Source organism: Capra hircus, chromosome 25 (genome assembly GCF_001704415.2).
Source record: "Capra hircus breed San Clemente chromosome 25, ASM170441v1, whole genome shotgun sequence".
In the NCBI taxonomy this organism is placed as follows: Eukaryota; Metazoa; Chordata; class Mammalia; order Artiodactyla; family Bovidae; genus Capra; species Capra hircus.
Window position 1 is genome coordinate 13,137,737 of NC_030832.1, and position 6,736 is coordinate 13,144,472.

Sequence of the window (6,736 nt, forward strand, 5' to 3'; positions counted from 1 at the left end):
TCAGAATCATTCGTGTGTGTGTGTGTGTGTGTGTGTGTGTGTGTGTGTGTGTGTGTGTGTGTTTGCCAAAACTACAGGAAGAGCCTCCCTCTTGCCACTGGATTTGCTGGCCTAGTGACCACGGTGAACACAGGTGGAAAGTGCCTGAGGGAGATAAGGAGCCCCTGAGATAATGCTGAGTTCTGCATGCAGCTGTGGGAGATCTCAGATCTATTCCATGGGTTCTAGTTAAAGGAACAGAAGCTCCAATACTTTGGCCACCTGCTGTGAAGAACTGACTCATTGGAAAAGACTCTGATGCTGGGAAAGACTGAAAGCAGGAGAAGAAGGGGACGACAGAGGATGAGATGGTTGGATGCCATCACTGACACGATGGACATGTTTGAGCAAGCTCCGAGAGTAGGTGATGGACAGGGAAGCCTGGCGTGCTGCAGTCCATGGGGTCGCAAAGAGTTGGACACGACTGAGCAACTGAACTGAAATTATTATTTAGTGTGTTCAAGCCAGTTCGACTTGTGTGTCTGTTGCTTTTAACTGACAGAGTGTGAATAACACTGACGCGTTTTCTCCTTGTGGTGCTTGACTCTGGGGTGGGCAGTTTTCATATCTTCCCACATAGGGTCCTCATAATCACCTGGGGAGGTATTCCATTTTGCAGACAGGAAAGCCAAGGCCCAGAGGGGTGAGGGAGTCTGGAGCAGATGATGCTGCCAGTGTGTGCTCAGGGACTCAAACCTGGTCCAATGGACGTCTTGGTGGCTTATCAAATTCAACTTGTCCAAAGCTGAATTTGAGAACCTCCCTCCCAGCCTGATTTTCCCCCAGGGCCCCCATCTCAGGGATAGCGCCTCCTTCAGTCTGCTGGGGTTAACTGGAAGCCAGGTGTTCTTGACCCCTCCCAGCCTCACCAAGTCTTGCCCACCGCTGCTCCACAAGCCTGGAAGCAAGCAATTTACTCCTTCCTCTGTCCAGCTCTCCACCCCTGCCCAAGCTGTCCTCACTTCTCAAAATCTTGGCCTTTTAGAATTGCCTCCCACCTGGTTCTCTCCCCACTCTCCACTCTGCCTTGAGGGACCTGTGATCACACCTCAGGTTAAAAGTTCAAGGCCTGCCCCAAGCCTCTCTTGGGTTTAGGGGTGCACACACTGGAAGCTAGCAGGCCAGATCTCGGGGAGACACCTGGGCAGGCTTTGGAACTGGCTCACTGCTGCTGGGGCAGGGAGTTTGAGGGTCCCGGACACCCAGGACGTGGCCCAGAAACGCGGAGGTGGGGGTCCACGTGGGCATATCCCTCTGGCTCCACGGCTCCCTACCTTGTATGGAGGAGCCTGGCTGGAGGAGGACTGGGACGGGCCCCTGCAAGTCATAGGGCCATACTTGCCCAAGTCTTTAAAAAGGCAGTTCTGCTGTGCTCATGGCCTTCTGGTTTAGTGTGGAACTCTTGCTCTCTGCACCCTAAACGTCCCCCGTCTCTGAAAGCCCGCCTCTGGCTTCCCTCCTGTATGGACTGAATGATGTCCCCCCACATTCATGTCCACTCAGAACTTCAGAATGTGACCTTGCTTGGAAGCCAGGTCTTTGCAGATGTCATCAAGATAAAATGAGGTCATACTAGATTAGAGTGGCTGACATCCTTATAAGAAGAGAGGGGAATGTCCCTGGCGGTTCTGTGGTTAAGACTGCACCTTCTGATGCAGGAGATATGGGTTCCATCCCTGGTCGGGAAGCTAAGATCCCACATGGCTGGCGGCTCAAATACCAAAATATAAAACAGAAACAATATTTTAACAAATTCCACATAGACTTTAAAAATGATGCACATTAAAAAAAAGTCTAAAAAGAGAAAGGAGAAGACACACAGGAAGGCCACGTGACAATGGAGGCAGTGACTGCAGTGATGTAGCTACAAGCCAGGAATGAATGACAAGGGTTATAGGAAATTTGGTGGAAGAAGCAAGGCCTGATTCTTTCCTAGAGCCCTTGGAGGGAGCGTGGCCCTGCTGACCTTTCGCCTTCAGAATGGTGAGCTGGTAAATTTCTGTTGTCTTATACCTCCAGGTTTGTGGTGGTTTGCCATGGACCCCAAGGAAGGTCATGCACCTCCCCGGCAGGTCCTCCTTCCCCCTCTCCCACACCTGGTGTCAGGCTGGAGTAGGAAAAAAATGTCCCCCTTGCAATTCACCTGGGCAATCCCAGAGGCAAAATGTTCTTAAAAACTATCTCTTCCAGGAAAATGACCTCCACCCTTGCCCTTGGCAGCCCTGGAGAGAGGTTCTGGCTCCAGGGGGATGTGCCCCATCCCTGAAGCAGGACCTCAAAGATTGTGGGGTCTGCTCTAACAGCGAGTCAGGGAGCCCCTCACTGCAGCCTGCCCCAGCCTCACGCACACCAGCCAGTGCCTGGGGCAACAGATGTCAACAATCCCACTTGGGCTGTGACCACACGTGGTTTGTTGCTCAGTGTTCCAGGGGGAAGCTTGGCTGTGTTTGTCACGATTGTTAATGTTTGGCTACATTTAACCAAGGCCGGGGAGGTGGGGGTACGTGCGTATGAGAGAGAGAGGGTACACAAAGCTGCCAGGGGATCGCCTGACCTTCCCCACTTGCCAAATTCAGATGACCAAAAAGTGAACTGAGCACATGGCAGATCTCTCTAGAAGTCAGAGTGTTTGGCTCAGCAGCAAAGACCTGCTATTTATTCCGACTTCATAAAATGAGATTTCTCACCACCAGATGAGGACATACTGTCATCAGGACTGTATACTGTTTGAATGCCAAAGCCATTTGTCTGTTCATCCATCCACCTGTTCATCCACTTGTCCATCCACCTATCTATCCATTCACCCAACATTTGCTAAATTCCCATTATAATTACTATAACAGCAGTTCCCATTCAATGGACACTTTCAATGAAACAGGCTGTGCGCAAAACACTTTGCATACGTCATGTTTAATTCTCACAAACAAGTCTACAAAATAGACCCCAACAGACCCGGTTCACAGAGTGGGGAAATGGGGTACAGGGAGGTTAGGTCACTTGCCTAAGCCTTTATAGCCTACTGATGGTAAAGAATCTGCCTGCGCTGCAGGAGCCGCAGGTTTGATCCCTGGGTCAGAAAGGTCCCCTGGGGAAGGAAATGGCAACCCACTCCAGTGTTCTTGCCTGGAGAATCCCATAAACAGAGGAGCCTGGTGGACTACAGTCCATGGGATTGCAAAGAGTTGGACATTTCTGAGTGACTAATTTTTCACTTCTCATGGAAGATCAAATATGGCCAGAAATTCCCTGCTGCTCTTTCCACCAAGAGGCAGATTCTATTTCTGCACTCCCCTCATAACTTGCTTTGACTAATAGAATGTGCCAGAAGTAATGTTGTTTGAGTCCCAAGCCCAGGCCTCAAGAAGCCTGGCAGCTGCTGTCTTTGTTGACTCAGAATGTTGACCTGAAGCCTCCACAAAAGGAAGCAGGTCTTGTACATTGGAATATGAGGGGCCAACTGAGGCCACCCAGCCAATAGCCAGCACCAGCTGCCACACATCTAAGGGAGGACATCTGGACCTTCCTGTCTGGCTAATCCTCCAGCCAAGGGAACCCAATCAAAACCAACAGAGGAATCACCAAGCCAATCACAGAATCATGAAAAGTAATGTTTTAAGCCATTATGTTCTGGGGCGTGTTTGTCATGCAGCCAAGGCTCACTGAGACATGCTGTAAGAGGCCAAGCTGAGATTTGAACCTGGGTCTCCCATTTCTAGAATCTGGGCCTCTCAGAGGCAGGGACTGTGGCCACACAGCTCAAGAGGATACAGACCCTGAGTGTGGGCAGCTCAGGTACAGAATCCTACAAAGACCCTTCTGGGTCATCCATGTGAAGGAAGGTGTTCTTGGGACCTTGACAAACGTGTTTCACTTACACAGAGACCAGCTGCCGCACGCCCGCCAGGGGACAGTCTCTAAGCTAGGTGCTGTGTCTGTGGAAGCAAGCCACAGTCTCTGATCCCAGGAAGCTCGAAATTTAGGGAAGAAGACAGACAAAAGTAAACCAGTAACCAAGCCACGACATGTTGTAAAAAATGTTGTGAAAGAAACTAAGAGGCCCTGAGGAGAGAAAATGATGGAATGAAGTAAGTTTAGATCAGGTGGTCAGGAAAGATTTCTCCACGAAGGTGATGGTTAAGCTGAGTCCACCAGAAGGGTAGAGAGACAAGCAAAGAGTTACAGGAAAAATAATCCAAACTGAAGCAACTGCATGAGTGAAGGTCCTGAGGAAAGATGGAGAACTGGAATTTCTAGCAAAATTGGGAGCAGGGTGAGTAAGGAGAAGGGTGGATGCAGACGAAGAAGTGTGGGCCAGGCCAGAACATGTGCTCTTGGAGGCAGTCTTAGTCTCCTTGGGCTGCTAGAACCGAAATACCACAGACTGTGGCTTATACACAACTCAATTTATTTCCAGCAGCTCTGGAGGCTAGGAGTTCCAAGGTCAAGAACTGTGTTAGTCACTCAGTCATGTCCCAAGGTCAAGGTGCTGGCCAGTTTGGTGTGTGCTACGGACCTGCTTCTGGTTCATAGAGGGCCATGTTCTTGCTGTGTCCTCAGATGGCAGAAAGGGAGAGAAGGCTGTGGTGTCACTTTCATAAGAGCACGAATCCATCAATGAGGGCTCCCCACCCTCATGGCCTAATCACCTTCCCTAAGACCCACATCCAAATACCATCAGATGGAAGATGTGGTTTCAACATAGGAATTTTCAGGGGGTGCAAACCCTCAGTCTAAAGCAGGAGTTATGGGGCTTCCCTGGTGGCCCAGTGGTTAAGACTTAACTTCCAGTGCAGGAGGCCCAGGTTCAATCCCTGGTCAGGGAGCTAAAATCCCACATGCCTCAGGGCCAGAAAACCAAAGCATAAAAAGACAAAGAAAAACTCAGAAGCAGTGTTACAACAAATTCAATGAAGACTCTAAGAAAAAGGAAGTTGTAAGAAACAACTGGAAATTTTTTCCAAGTGTTTTGGGAGAGCCATGGGAAGTTTTGAGCAGAAGAGGAACATGATTTTATTTAGATTTCAATAGTTACCTCCACTGTGTGTGGATGACGGATTGAAGGGAGGTCATGGAAGGAAGGACCTTAACAAAGATGCTGCTGCTGCTGTCCAGGAAGATCTGTTGTTTGGGGCAGTGGCTGTGGAATTGAGGAAGGGATTTGAGATGTTGTGGAAAAAAAAACATGATAGGACTTAGAGATTGGATCAGGTGGGAAAAGAAGTATCTGATGTTAGCTTGAGCTGCCCCAGAAGCAAATGCTGAGACAAGGATCAGGATGGTAGACGTGGGACTTCCCTGGTGGCCCAGCGGTTAAGAATCCTCCTGCCCATGCAGGGGACATGGGTTTGATCCCTGGTCTGGGAACTAAGATCCTACATGCTGCAGAGCAACTAAACCCATGAACTGCAACCACTGAAGCCCGTGAGCCACAAGAAGAGAAGCTACTGCAACGAGAAGCCCATTCACTGCAGCCAGAGAGAAGCCTCCGCTTGCCACAACTAGAGGAAAGCCTGCATGCGGCAATGAAGACCCAGTGCAGCCAAAAATACAACAACAATTTTAGGTGGTGGAAGCAGTCTGGTGGGAGGAGATCTGAGGTAGCCTGGCTGGGGAGGAGGAAGGGAGACAGGAAAGAACGCCAGTGGTGATGCGTCATGAAGCGCGTTACTTCTGTGGGCAGCCAGGGCTCGTTCCCACTGAAGAGCCTGGGGAGACGATGGTGAGCACACGCCGCAGAATGGGTCCAGCAGAGAGGCGCGGGAACTGGGGTATTTACACATCATCTCCCTCCAGTCACTGGTCAAGGGCTGGTTGTCACTGTTCAGTGTGTGTGTGTGAGTCGCTCAATTGTGTCCGACTCTTTGTGACCCCACGGGCAATAGCCCACCTGGCTCCTCTGTCCACAGGAGTCTCCAGGCAAGAATCCTGGAGTGGGTGGCCATTCCCGTCTCCAGGGGATCTTCCCTACCTAGGGATCGAACCTGGGTATACTACATTGCAGGCGGATCCTTTCCCATCTGAGCCACCAGGGAAGCCCAGTCACTGGTCGAGGGCTGGTTGTTATGCTTAGAGTAGTGACAACATACCTTATTTCCCCAGGTGGTTTCTACCTCTGGCTGGAGATTTCCATTCGCTCTTGACATAATTAGGTTCTATCTCTGTCCCACCTGAGGCTGAGCCGGTGGGCATGGTTCCCAGCCTCCTTCCCACCATGCACGTCCAGAACCACGTTCTGCGACAGATACAGGGGTTCCCACTCAACCCCTAAACAGGCAACTCTGTACTTTCCTCCTAACTCGCTGTGGCCCCCTCAAACATGGGACATAGATAATGTGATGTAAGATCCCTCTCTGTCCCCAGGCACCACCTCCGACGCTTGCCAGCTGTGCCCCTGTGGGCAAGTCACTCAACCTCCCTGGTCCTCAGTTTCCCCATCTGAAAGATCAAGGTGATAAGTGCACGCACCCCACCGTGTTCATTAAGGCCTTGTGCGATTGGAGTAAAGGCAGAGAAGGAGATAAATGCGGTCACTCCCGTCGTTAGCAGAGCACCTGGCTTGGTACCTTTCTAAGGATATGTTGTTTTCGATTTTCCTTCCAAGCTAGAGGCGCAATATACATTCCTTGAAACAAGGCAAACAGCAGAGGTGAGCAAAGAAAACAACAGATCTCCTTCTCTGCCTTTACTCCAGTCGCAC